This window comes from Nannospalax galili, unplaced genomic scaffold (assembly GCF_000622305.1).
Source record: "Nannospalax galili isolate Female #2095 unplaced genomic scaffold, S.galili_v1.0 scaffold160, whole genome shotgun sequence".
NCBI lineage: Eukaryota > Metazoa > Chordata > Mammalia > Rodentia > Spalacidae > Nannospalax > Nannospalax galili.
The window spans coordinates 1,395,794-1,410,142 of NW_008346900.1; the positions used below are offsets into that span (position 1 = coordinate 1,395,794).

Consider the following 14,349-nt stretch of genomic DNA (forward strand, 5'->3'; position numbering starts at 1 on the left):
AAAAGTCCAAATACAAGTAGCAGAAGCTCAAGACTACACAGCTACCACAGGTTCAACAGGGAGGTGCACACACTGTTCAAAAGCCATGGGGTCACACAGGACAGTAACGGATACAGTGGCCATGTGACCTGTACTCATGGAGTTGGCTTCTGTGTCTTTGTACATTTTCACAGCTACTAGGAAAAATTCACACATATGACCTGTCTCTACTGAATACCCCTCAAAAATCTCTCTTTAAAAGAGCAGCTAACTCTGGGCGTGGTGGCGCACGCCTGTAATCCCAGCACTCGGGAGGCAGAGGCAGGCAGATCTTTGTGAGTTCACAGTGAGTTCCAGGACAGCTGGGGCTACAGGGAGACCCTGTCTCAAGAAGACCAAAAAAAAAGGAGCAACTATGAGTCAGGCGTGGTGGCACATGCCTTTAATCCCAGCATTAAGGAGGCCGATATCTGTAAGACTGAGGCCAGCCTGGTCTACACGGCAAGTTCCAGGCCTGCTGGGGCTACAGGGAAATGGTCTCAAAAAGACCAAATAAGGGGCTGGAGAGATGGCTCAGGGGTTAAGAGCACCAACTGCTCTTGCGGAGGACCTGGGTTCAATTCCCAGCACCCACAGGGCAGCTACAAACCATCCTTAACTCCAGTTCCAGGGGAATCCAACACCCTCTTCCTACCTCTGCAGCAATGCATGACAGGGGTGCACCCACATACATGCAGGCAATAGACTCATACACATAAAAAAATAAAAAACAAATAAAATACACAACAAAGGCTGGGTGTGGTGGCACATGCACATCTTTAGTCCCAGCTCAGAGGTAGAGGCAGGTGGATCTCTCTTAGATGAAGTCCAGCCTGATCTATACAGCAAGTTCCAGGCCAGCTGGCATTACAGGGCACCCTGTTGCCAAAAAACCCAACAATTTAAAACACACACACACACACACACACACACACACACAGAGCAACAGCAACTGAGGGTTAGGTGTGGTGGCACATGCCTTTAATCCCAGCACAGAGAGGCAGAGGCAGATAGATCTCTCTAAGTTCAAGGCCAGCCTCATCTGTATAGCAAGTTTTGGGCCAACCAGGGCTACATCATGAGATCCAGTCCTTAAAAACAGAAACAGCTAAGGGAGCTGCCCTTTGACTCCATTCCTAGCATGACCTGCTCTGGCACATTCCTTCTGAAAAGGCCCAGAGAAGGCACCCACCTCCCCACCGCACTACAGCACCAGGCTGCCCTGGGTGTTCAGACATTCATGGGCTCCCCTGCCCACCTGTCCTTCCTTCCCACCTCCAGACCAGAACCGGCCTCCAGGCTGCCTTTCCTGTCATCTCCCCAATACCAATGAGTGGACATCCCCGTAGTTTAAAAGATGACCCATCTTTAGGGCCCCGACCCCTGCAGTGTATCTGCTAGACAGCCCAAACAGGAACCCGAGTCACAGTCACATTTCGCAGGCAAGTAAGCAGCCCATTCTCAGTCACCACACTGCTGGACAGCAACAACTGGATACACAAATCTAGGCTGCTAGGCTGCCAAGCCTTCCCATCACACAGTGACGCCCTGTGAGGTGGCTGGAGTGCTTCTTAACACAGCAAATGACCCAAATGCCCACAACACAAGAAACCATGGTGTCCTCACACAGGAGGCATTAAACAGCCATGGAGACAAAGCAGAGACAGACACCAACACAGAAGCACTCTGGCAATAGACAGACCAACAGCACAAGTCTCCAAGCGGCCACTGGCTGTACAGTACTCATTACAAAAGTCAGGATAAGATGCAGCACCCCCTGGAGCTGGAGAGATGGCTCAGTGGTTAAGAGCACTGACTGCTCTTGCAGAGGACCCAGGTTCGATTCCCAGCACCCACACAGTGGCTACAAACTGTCCTTGACTCCAGTTCCAGGGGAATCCAAAGTCCTCTTCTGACCTCTGCTGCATTGCATGACACGGGTGTACTCACACATACAGGCAATACACTCATACACATAAAACAAAAATAATTTTAAAAATAAAAAAATTTAGAAATTGAAAACAGATGCAGCACCCCTGCCTAGGAATGTACTGGAAGAGGCTGTCGGAGCTCAGAGGAGCGAGCCAAGCTGGGAAATGCAGTGTACGGTCAGCTGGGATGTTGGCTCAGTCCTAGCTTTCACGGAGTGGCCATAGGTCCTGACCAGGATGACAATGACCACATAAATGAAAGTAGGCCACACAGGGACTGGAAGTAACTCAGGGCTACATATCTAAGATCCAAAGGCACACATCCTGTCCCCCTACATGGCAATTAATGGACTCCCAAATGCCTATCATCCATCCTGACAGCCCACACCACTCCTAGAGACTCCCTGAGTCACACCTGGGACATCCCAGCCACGCAGGGCCCCACGCCGGACGCCGAGGGTGCAAGAGTGTGTGGGTGCCCTGCTCAGCTGGTGAGACCACAGGAGAGATGGGCACTGAGCCAAAAGGAAGCCAGTGGTGTGGGTTTGCTTGAGCAATGCCAGTATTGGGGATGGTGCCCCACAGGACTCTCCTCAGCTAGACCTCCCCAGCCCAGAGTGACAGACAGGTCCAGTGACAGTGAAGGAAGTACCAAGCTCTGCCAAGGGCAGAAAGGCCCTGAATGTCAAGCACGAGTCCCAAGGGAGGGTAGCTGATCACAGGATGAGGACAGAGCTGACAGGAGGGTCACACTGACCAGGAGTCCAGACTTCACTCCTGAAGCAGCAAAGAGCTCACAGAGGTTCTTCGGTGGGGCAGACCCGGGCGGAGGAAGAACGCCACCTTGAGGTCAAAGAGCGAATAAAGGGCTGACCCAACGGGGGTGGGGCGCCCGGCGAAGGGCAGCCATCAGGACACCGGTACCTGCCGTGTCACCGTGGCTCGAACTCCACCTGCCAGGGTGCTGCACAAGCAGGGCTGAGGCAGGTGCAAGCGTACGGACAGGGGACACTTCTGTGCTGGCCACCAAGACCAGATGCTAAACACTGCAGCAACAGCCTCAGGTGTTCTCAGGACAACCACAGTAAGACGATGGGGTGTGGGTCCTGGAAGCAGCCTGCGGTCAGACCCTCCGCTGGATGCCTGCACACCTCAGCGGGCACCCGAAAGAAACACAGCCATGACCTTCAGGTCATACAAGTGGGGCCAGCATCTACACCAGTACCAGGGCACCAGAGCCAGGACTGAACTCAGGACCTTGCACCTGCTGGACAAAAGATCTAAAAACTGTATCCCTAGCCCTCTTTTTACTTTTATTTTCAGTCAGGGTCCTGCTGAACCTCAATCTGCAGCCCAGACTGATCATCTGCATCATCTTCCAAGTAATTAGGATTACATGTGCCACTAGGGAGAGGCCAGTGCACATCTGTGACTCAAGAATGGGCTTCATAGTACTCCCTGTGTTCCATGCACATCTGTCCTGAGCTCATGTACGTCACGTCAGCTGTCCACCACGGTCCGTGTCCACTGTGCTCAGGGTCACATGTGGAAGAAGAGTAGCCTAGCCCTCCTTCCCAGGGTGGTCTTCCCAGCCTAGGAGGCAGTGCCACCCATGCCAGGATTCTAGAGGAGCCAGGATGGAAACAGCCATGGCACTGAGATGGCACTCTCCCCAACCAAGCCTCAGAGACCACCCCAGAGCCAAGTCTGGCCTACAAAGCACTGCAGCAATGAGAAGGCATCTCTTCTCTCAGCTCCCAAGCAGCACTTTACAAACAAGACCACAGAGCCAGGTCGCAGGGTATGGACAAGAGTGAAACCACGCCCTGTCCTAGAGCCAATCAGAGCCTGGAGAGGCCAGAGGTCAGGCCACACCTACAACTAGGAGCCTTGATGGGATGTGCTATAGATGTTGCAATGAGCTCAAGGGACACCCTACTGGCCCCCCACAGGACCAGCACCTCACAAAGTCACCCAGGAGCTTCACACACATCCCATGAACCAGTTCCCTCGCTGCTAAGCACGTCCACAAGTGGCACCACAGTGACCCCACTCAACTGTCCCAAGTACAGGGGAAACTGTGTGTCCACGTTGAACGCAACTGACAAAGTGCCTACTATGAGAAATCACTGGGGACAGGGTGGCTAGTCTGTTGGGAAATTACAAGACATGAACCTCCACCCCCACTCATTATGGAGCGGTGCTCCCCACGCTACCCAGGAGCAATCGTCTACTGGGATCTGAGTTGGTGAACTCATGTTTGGGGACAGACTGGTTGGCTGACTGAAGCACCTCCCCAGACCATCCCTCTAACCTAACTGGCCATACCCTAGAGCCTGCTCCTTGTTCCCTCCCCTCCGCATGGGCTAAACTCTCCAGCATTCTTTGCAGTTAGACGTTTTCACAGCTGGAACTACAGAAGTGCACTGTGCCCTTTCTAAGGACAAGGGGAGCCTCTGCCCACTGCCTACCCAGCTGGTATGACTGCTATAACGTAAATGTGGGCTCAGCCAGGCAGCCCCAGGTACAGGCAAGAGCCCCAAGGCAGAATGGAACTCATGGAGCTCAAGTCAGAGGAGCCTTGCGGAACAGAGCCCACCAGGACCCTTACATGACACCCAAAGCCAAGGTCACAGAGCTCAGACAGGCTACCTGGCCCCTCTAGGCAACATGAGCACTTCCCCAAGCAGACTCAGATGCTCCTCTGGACGCCGGCTAGAGGCATGCAGGAGTATGGAGCCCATGAGGGCCATGAGAACTGCTGCGCCCTGAAGTCACAGACTTCCCTGCTGGCCAAGGGGTCACCAGCAGGCCATTTCCCCCCTTCCCTCCTGCACTCACGACCTTCACAGGGAGAACTCCTGTTATGGGATCTTCAAGGCCCAGAGACAGGCCACAGACTGAGGGTCTGCAGATCAGCACACAGAAGGCTGAGTGGCCAGCTCAGCCTGCCAGCACCAACTATCCATTAAGACCCTAGACACAAGGACAGGCAGCACTGATCCCCACACCACAGAAGACCCTGCACGATGCTGCACCAGGTCATTTTCCTGAGAGTTGGTGGGTCTCCAACCCCGCCTGCTGACTGTGGCCTTCCTTCTAAGTTGCCCCCAGCCCTGAGATGCCCCAGAGATCGCTCCAGCAGCATCAGTGTCCCAGCTGCAGAATACGCCTGGGGGGAGCCTGCAGCTCTCCTGGCCGTGACCATCAATGCCATCAAATACTCTGGTCCTCAAATCCTGACCTCTCCTAGGCGCCTGCTTACATCCTCTACCCAATGTTTCCATCTAGAAATGGCTCATCAAAACAACACCCCAAGTCCTGCTCGTTCTACCCCAAAGACACATGACACTTAGAACTCCTATCGCAGACTCACCCACAAGGCTCCCTGATGAACCCCCAGCCCTGAGGCCAGGGCAAGTCCCATGAAAACCCTGCCACCCCCTGTGCCCTACCCCCAGCACCTCTGTTTTCCACAAACACAAAACTCAATTTTGATTCTATCACTCCCCTGCTTTAAACCCTCAATGGCTGCAAGTTGGAAAAAACCTAATCTCCCAGACTATGCCAACACAGCCTAACCTCCTACTACCCTCTAGATGGCCACACCCTTAACCCTGCCCTGGACACAGACTGCACATGGCTGGCCCCTTCTCTTCACTTAGGTTCCCCAGGAAGACCCTCCCTGTCTAGAGGCCCCTCGGCCACAGACACCCATCAAAGGAGCCTCCTAAGGTCCCTTTGTTAACTACCTGGACCCACCGAAGGGCCTGCCAGGACAGCAGGGGCTCTGCATCTGAGACCTCCCCAGAGAAGCCCCTCAGCATCCAGCTTGGCATGCCCACTGGTCAGTACATGTTCTCAGGGTCAGACCTATACATGAGCCAGAAATGATCGGAAGACTGGCCCAGCAGCATCCACACTTGACAAGGCCTGATCGTGAGTCAGAGACACAACACCAAACAGGAACAACTTCACAAGAAGTTTTATTTCGGCAATGGGTTTTTTTGGTTTTTTCTTTTTCTGGTCTTTTTAAGACAGGGTTTCTCTGTAGCCCTAGCTGTCCTGGAACTCACTATGTAGACCAGGCTGGCCTTGAACTCACAAAGATCCACCTGCCTCTGCCTCCCGAGTGCTGGGATCAAAGGCCTGTGCTACCATGCCCGACTAGCAATGGTTTTTAAAGTGCAAAGTCACCTGGCCCTCTGCAAGGCAACTTGAAAATGCTCAACCCATCAGATGCAAAGCTGTATGTAAATACATTCAAGTAGGGTGGGCCACTTTAAAGCAAGCAGGGTCTGCACAAGCGGGGACCAAAGCCTCAAAGGCCAAAGAGGGGCCAGGAGAGCACACCCAGCAGGGTGAGATAAGCTACACACTCTACAAGGGACAGGTCAACCTTGTGAAAACCAGAAGCAGTGAACCACCAGCATGGAGAGATGGGGAAAGGCAGAGAGTCACCTAAGAGGAGAGTCTGGGCAAGGAGTGGTGGTGAGAGACTTCATTCTTCACAGTACTTTCCAAACTCCCTATAGTAAATAACAAACTCACAATCAGAAAAGGGAAAGTGTAAAAGAAGTTATTTTCACGGGGCATGGTGCCGCACACCTTTGATCCCAGGCAGAAGCAGGCGGATCTCTGAGAGTCTGTGAGTTCAAGGCTAGCCTGGTCTACATATTGAGTTTCCAGGACAGCTGGGGCTACAGGGAGACCCTGTCTCAAAAAGACAAAAAAAAAAGTTATTTGCATACAACCTTTTAACAACACTGCATGGGGGGGGGAAGCAGCCAGGTATGGTGATGCACACCTGTAATCACAGCATGTGAGAAGGTAAGGCAGGAGGCTTGCAAGGGGAGACAAGGGGAGACCTGTCTCAAAAAGTCAGTCAAGAATGCTTTCCTCTAAACACCTTTCAAATAACTGTCCCAGCTCCAAAGGTTCAGCCTAGCCACTAAGCAAGCAGAGCCTGTTTGTGGACCATAGAATAACCATGAAGTCAGGGCTCCCTGTGAAAGACCTAGACTCCCTCAAAAAGTACTGTGGGCCAGCTCAGTGTTTAAAGTGCTGTTGTGCAAGCATGCAGATCTGGGTTCAAGCTCCAGTACCCACACTGAAAGTCACGTGTGCATGCACTTGTAATCTCATCACTTGACAGGCAGAGATAGGAGTGTCCTGAGGGTTTGCTGGTCAGCCAGTCCAGCCTACTTTGTGAGTTCCAGACCAATGACAAACCAACCAATCCTGTCTCAACAAGCAAGGTGGTCAGCATCTAAGAGACAACACCCTGGGTCTCTGGCCTAACACACACACTCACACACACACACACACACACACACATACACACACATTCACATACACACATATACATACACACGCGCGCGCGCACACACACATGCACTCACATACACACACTCATATACACATACACATTCAATACACACACTCATGCACACACACACTTGCACATACACATTCACACACATACACACACGCACACATACACACGCGTACACTAACACACACTCACACACACACGAGATAATTCTTTAAAAGCTCAAGAACAAACGTTCTACCTAGTTCACAGGTTCTCAGAGCGGCAAAGGGGCCAAAGCTCCCACCAGCACCTGTGGTCTCCAGATGTAGTTCACCAGGTGACAAGTCACAAGCAGCTCCCTGGTCCCCCTACACAGCCACCTCAATGTGCTGGAGACAGCAAGGTGACAAAACGGGGTGCAGTGGGTGCCGGGCACTGTTTCCAACTGGGGCATAACTGTGGACAATCTTAACTCTTACAGTGTTTCGCTTTAAGTCCTTGGTGAAAATATTCAAAATCAAGTAAAAATCTAAACTTTCACAGTCCTACCATGGAAGGACAAAGCTCCGAATTCTCAGCTATAACCTGCAGCTCCTGATCTGCCCCTGCAGAGCAACACTGCCAAGCAAGATGCTCTGTCTGAAGAACTGGCCTGTGTCTGCCCTCACACCACACGCCCAGGTGACCCCACCCCAGCTGCAGGAAGGAGAGTCAGGAAGCCACCAGTGCCCAGACCTCCAGCAAAAGCTCTGCTCTCCTGTCTTTACTGAACTGTTTTATGACAAGCAAAGTCCTGCTTAAAATGATGCCAGCGAGAGCCAGAAGTGCAGCTGCTTAGGAAGGAAAGCAAAGCTGCTTCTGCAAACTACACAAACTACACAAACTTCAGGCAACTGTCTTTAGAGCTTTAAATTTTTGCTTCAAGAGAAACAGCTAATTATGATTTGATCAGCTCAGATACAACCAGCTATTTATAAACGCTATTTACAATTGTGTAATTTAAATGGAAGAAGAGACATATCTACACTCTGACACGGGCTTAGGGAACACACCAGGAACCACCCTGAATTCATATGACTTCAAAGGTGCTGACACGGGTTCCACTGTCAACTGAGCCACTCCATCTCTAGCGCAGAGTGCAACAGGGAGCCAATGGCACCTCTGGGACAACTGTGTAGAGGTTTCAGGGGCAACTTCCTCAAAGCACTCCAATGGCCTCGCGTCTCCTGAGCCAAGAGCTTCTTTTCTTAGCAGCCCTAACACACAGGCTCTGACCAAAAGTGGCAATGCAAGGACCTGGGGAAGAATAAACCAAGCATGGTGACAGGCACCTTTAATCCCAGCACACAGAAGGTGAGGCAGGAGGAACAACCTAGATACAGAATGAGTCCCAGGCAACATAGTCAGACCTTCCCTCATTGAAACAAAACAAAAACAAACCCAACAAGGACTTGGTGAGATGGGTTCTCCAAGCTCAGAGCCTTCTCCATAAACACAGAGCATGCAGTTAGAGGCCATGGTCCTAAGAGCATCCAAAGGCCGTCTCCTGCTGCTACTGAAACACAAGCCTGACCAGGTTCAAGAGACACTGGCAAGTGCCAGTCATCTATCCCCATCCAATCAGCACATCCCCAAAGACCAAGATGGCAGCAGGTCAGTAGTAAAGCCCGGACAGGCCCAGACTCACCCCCTAGCCCTCCAAGGTATAGTCCTCATATCTATCCACCCTCTCCTCCTTCCCCACCTCCACCCCTACCCCCACCAGTCAGTGCTGCAGGAAAATGCACTGAGGAGCTGCCCTACGGCTCCAGAAGTTTTTTCTCCCTCTTCCTTTCAAATGTCCCTGTTACATCAAGAAGCAAACTGGGAGCCCGTACGGTGGCACAAGTCTTTAATCCCAGCACTTGGGAGGCAGAGGCAAGCAGACAGATCTTGGTGAGATTAAGGCCAATCTGCCAGAGCAAATTCCAAACTAGCTGGGGCTTCAAGGAGACCCTGCCTCAAAAAAAAAAAAAAAAAGGGCAACGGAGCAACAAACTGGGTTAAAGCCTTTAGCCTAAAGCTAGCCCAGGTCCTCTCCATAGCAGCTGTGCCATGCAGGTAGGTGGGTGGTGACCCCAGCATGTTCCACCTGTGACAACTTCTGTGACTTTCCACTGAAAGCAAGACAGTCCTGCCCAAATTTCTTTTCTGTCCGGGACAGATCTTCGCTCAAATAAAGCTATCCTTAAAAGACGTTGCTACAGGCTGGAGAGGTGACTCCATAGTTAAGAGCAGATACTGCTCTTGCAGAGGGCCCAAGTTTGGTTCCCAGCACTCACATGGGGTACCTCACAACCACCTGGAACTCCAGCTCTACCTTCCACAGGCATTTGCACACTCATGCGATAACCACACAGACAGAGCGTGTAATTTTTAAAGTAATAACAAAGTGGTTTTTTTTTTTGTTTTTTTTTTTGGTCTTTTTGAGACAGGGTCTCCCTGTAGCCCCAGCTGTCCTGGATTCACTATGGAGACCAGGCTGGCTTCAAACTCACAGAGATCCAAAGGCGTACGCCACCATGCCCGGCTTTATTTATTTTTATGTGTACGTGTGTACTGCCTGCATGTAGGTGAGTGCACCCATGTCATGCAATGCCTGGAGGACAGAGAGGCTGTCGGATCCCCTGGGACCGGAGGTATGGACAGTTGTTAGTTGCTATGTGGGTGCTGGGATTTGAACCTGGGTCTTCTGCAAGAACAACCAGTGTTCTTAACCGCTGAGCCATCTCTCCAGCCCCACATAAACCTTTTTTTATGTGCATGACTGTTTTGCCTGATGTGTGTAAGTGCACTGGAGTTGTGCAATGCCTGCAGAGGTCAGAAGAGGGAATTGGATCCCCTGAAACTGGAGTCACAGATGGTTGTTAGTCGTCGTGTGGGTGCTGGGAACTGAACCTGGGTCCTCTGAAAGAGGAGCTAGTGCTCTCAACTGCTGAGCTGTCTCTCTAGTTAGACAACCTTGCCACTTCTAAGGCAGCACTATGCTGAGAACAAGACTTCAGCTTTTGAAAAAAGGAGGAAAGGACAGCAGTGCTGTGCACTCTCATCCTGACGGAACGCGTCCTCAGGAGCAGTCGATCCCACTTTACAGCCAAACTTGAGGCTCTAAGAGCAACGCACTTGTCCCGGTGCCTTAAGTAAGAAAAGGTAAACTTCTAAGAAGGTTGTGTCAAAACACCTGCTTGCCAAAGTTGGCCTCCAGAGGCCCAGTCCTTTAACTCCAGTGCAGCCTTCCACCCTCTGTGAAACCTTGGGAAGCAGCCCACCAGTTCAAGCAGGATTGCTGGTGCAGTCAGTGGCCAGCAGGCTTTACCTTTTCGACCAATCTGATACACATCACCACAGGTAGGAACCTGCACCTGACATCTCTCCTCACCCAGAGTCCTGTGAGCACCGTCTTAGAAGTAGCACACAGACACTCCATAGGCCACAGCATCCAGGTCAACAGAGAAGAAATGGCTTCCTCCAGACTGAAAGTTTATACTTCATCCAAGTTCTCAAGCAAGAGGAGAGTGAATTCCCCATGACTAACCACACACAGGCAAGCATGCCAGACAGCCTGTGGAACAAGCACCCTGGTCCCAGAGGCACATCCAGAAACATCTTCCAGAAGCACTCAGACACTGCCTCCTTCCCCCATCTACAATCACACTATGACTGGCCTTGATGACCCACCCTCCTCAGGTGAGTACCAACCAGTGCTCTCAGGACAGCTCCAGCAGCCGGGCTGCGTCTCTAAAGCTCTCTCGTGTCTTCTAGCTGCCTTTACTGTGGAGAACACGTGAGACTAGCACCTCCAGACCAGCAAACCACCACAGTAACATTACTGTCTCCTTACAAAACCACTCCGACAAAGAATGTCGAGACTAAGTTAGCTAAAACCAACTTCAGCATCTTATTAAAAATTCCTGGCGACCCCTGCATGGGAACCCACATACTTTGGCCCCAGAACTCAGGAGCCAGAGGCAGACAAATCTCTGTGAGATGGAGGCCAGCCTGGTCTACAGATCAAGTTCCAGGCTAGCTGAGGCTACAGGGAAACCTTGTCTCCAAACAAAAAAAAAGTAAGTTCTTGGTAAGCTGTGAAGATGAAACCTGACCTCTAGGCCCTCAGGTTGAAACCTCTGTCCCTCCCCCTCTCCCACCATGACCTCTACCAAAGAGGGCACAGGGAGAGGCTCAGCCCCTTTCACACCACTGTACTGCCAAGGGTCTGTTATTTCACTTGACACTTATGTGCTGCTCTCCCTGGACCCTGCCCTCCCCTGACCCTGCCTCTCTACCTCACCTGGTAATCCTGCTGTTACCCACGCAGTTTCTTAGAACCTCCTTCCATACATTTTTACTATGAAAGATGACATTAGAAGTTGGTTTCTGATTCACCAGTCACAGGACAGACTTAGAGGGCGCACACTCTCACTGTGGCTATCCTGGCAATTTTACTACCACACACTGGTTTAGGTTCCGTCGCTTTTCTTTTGGTCTTTTTTTTTTTTCGAATCTGTCTGAGACAGGGTCTCCCTGTAGCCCCAGCTGTCCTGGCTGGAACTCATTTCGTAGACCACGCTGGCCTTGGACTCACTGAGATCCACCTGCCTCTGCCTCTGAGAGGGCTGAGATTAAAGGTGTGCGCCACCACGCCCAGCCTTCCTTTGGTCTTTTTGAGACAGGGTCTCCCTGCAGCCCCAGTTGGCCTGGAACTCACTATGTAGACCAGGCTGGCCTCTCACTGGGATCCACCTGCCTCTGCCTCCTCCCGAGTGCTGGGATTAAAGGTGTAAAGGTGTGCACCAGCAGCCTGGTATTAGCTTTGGCTGCTCTTAAGTAAGGTAATTAATCAGCATTCCTTATCAGATCAACTAAGGAAGAGGGTGCAAGGAGATGGGATGTGAACCTTCTCTCTGAAGCAGAGCTCTAGGTCATTGCAACCCCAATGTCAACAGGCCTTGCTCTACCGCACAAGCATAAGGACAGAGACAGAGGAGTGCAAACAATCCAGGCTTTCATGGTTTTCCCCAAGGAGTTATCTTTTGCTCAAACACACCAACCCTGAAACTGACCTGGAAACCTGGGCAGTTGTGAGGCTCTAGACAGCTCAAGACAGCGACAGCAGCAGGGCCTTTTTCAAATCACATCTTCTTTCTCCCAGGGAGAGAGGGAGGAAGAGTGGGAAGGGGGGAAATACGACTTTTACTGCTTTTACCTGTGTACACTCAAAGCAAGGGAACCAGGTCAAGTCCACATGGCTACAGTCAGATCTCTACAGAAGGATGCCACAGGCCCCTGGCCTTTTCATCTGCTTTCCAGATGAAAAGATGGTGTGGAGATGACCATGCCATGGGGAAAAGCACTGCTGATGACCCTGGAGAGGACGTTCTCCACTCAGGTACAAGGTACTATGGCATTTCTCATAATTGACTACAACTGCAAACTGGCTTTTTAAACGATAAACATCAGCCCTATTTCCCCCAAAGGTCAGCATGGACATAATGAGCAACACAGAACCTTCCATCACACACCCAGCCACCTTCTCAGCAAGCCCCAGAGTGTGGTGACCCGCATTTGCAGCTCCTGGGCTCTGTATCTCACCCCAAACCTAGAAACAGCTCTGGTATCCCTGGCTGTCACTGGATACCACTGGACCCTGAGCCTTCCTGGTCCTCACAGGCTTGGGTCTCTGGTGCCTAGGATGCTGCACCTCTCTGAGTGACCCACTGCACTTTAAGAGGACATGGTGGCAGCACGTTTTCTAATTCTGTAGTACTGATGCCACCGAGGCGGGTGGCGCTGCTACAACTGCTGCACTTGTCGCTCTGTACCACGGAGCAGCCAGCGCACAGGGCTTAGAGCTTCAGCCCAGGGTTCAGCGGAACACTCCTCTGCAGAGGACTCCCAAACAAAAGCAGTCTGCAAGCTGGGCAAAGAGCCACTCTTCAAACCCAAAGGGCCCTGGGGAACGGAAGGCCGGCAGAGCAGGGTGTGAAACCTGCAACTGAGGCGCCTCTGTGCCCAAGCCACACCGCCATGACCTCTTGAGTCCCCAGAGCACTGTACAGCGAGCATTCTGCTGACCTCCAGGATGGCATCAACAAAAACAGCCCAAGCCCTTTCAGGCGCTTCCTACCCCTAAACCAGTCACTGCTCCCGGCATGGAGTCCCCAGAAGGCCTCTCCGGCAGCAAGGAAGCCCAAGCCTTCCATCCAGACGTCCTCGGCATGTGGGGGAGGGGTTCGCCCTGACCTGACCTCACCTGAGTTGGGGAGAAGTAGGTGTCCTCTGGCCCCAGTCGTAACCCTGCGTAATATCTGGGCACCAGAGTTCCCTGAGCACTCTGGCCCTGGGCGGGGAAAGCCCTGATAAACTCCAGCTCCAGAGAGCCTCGGACCAGACACCTCCCCACAGTCCCGCAGCGCAGCCTCTCCCAGGGCCGCCGGCACCAGGCACCTTCCTCGAGGACCCTAGGCAGAGCATGTCCCCAGCACGGCCAGGGGCAGGGGCAGGGGCACCTTCCCTGAGGACCCCCGCACAGCACCTCCCCAACACGGCCAGGAGCACCGGGCACCTTCCCCGAGAACCGCCCCTACCCCGCACTCACAGCACCTCCCAGCAGGGCCAGGGGCACCGGGCACCTTCCTCGAGGACCTCGGGCACAGCATGTCCCCAGCATGGCCAGGCAAGCAGGGTCCCCCCCACCCCAGTCACAGCAGCTCCTCCGCCGGCCGGCAGGTCGCCCGGGCACCTGGGCAGAGGCCACCATCGGACCCCGCCGTGCACCCCGCGAGGCAGGCGGCCCGGGCACAGCCCCAGAACGCGGCCCAGAACTTCCTGGAACGGCAGCAGCCGTGGCCCCCGCCCTCGCCTCCCGCCGCGCGCGTCCACTCACCTGGGGGCAGCTGGAAGTTCTGGATGTTGGTTGGGTTCTGCGGCGGCTGCGGCAGGCGGGGCGCCAGGACGGTGGGCGTCAGGGTGGCCCGGATCCCGCCGGCCGTGGCGGTCGGCGTCCGGGGCAGGCTGGGGGTCGCCGCGGCCGCGCCTTTCGCCAGC

The 14,349-nt window shown here is 53.0% G+C and overlaps 1 protein-coding gene across 1 annotated transcript in view; it reads right to left on the bottom strand.

Moving 5' to 3' along the window:
* Taf4 (TATA-box binding protein associated factor 4) overlaps positions 1 to 14,343 on the bottom strand; it is an 80,708-nt gene extending 66,365 nt beyond the window's left edge. The window contains exon 1 of the mRNA XM_017800678.1: positions 14,189 to 14,343. The gene's annotated coding sequence lies outside the window, so the exon portion shown is untranslated. The remainder of the gene's footprint in view (positions 1 to 14,188) is intronic.
* Positions 14,344 to 14,349: the final 6 nt, after the last annotated feature.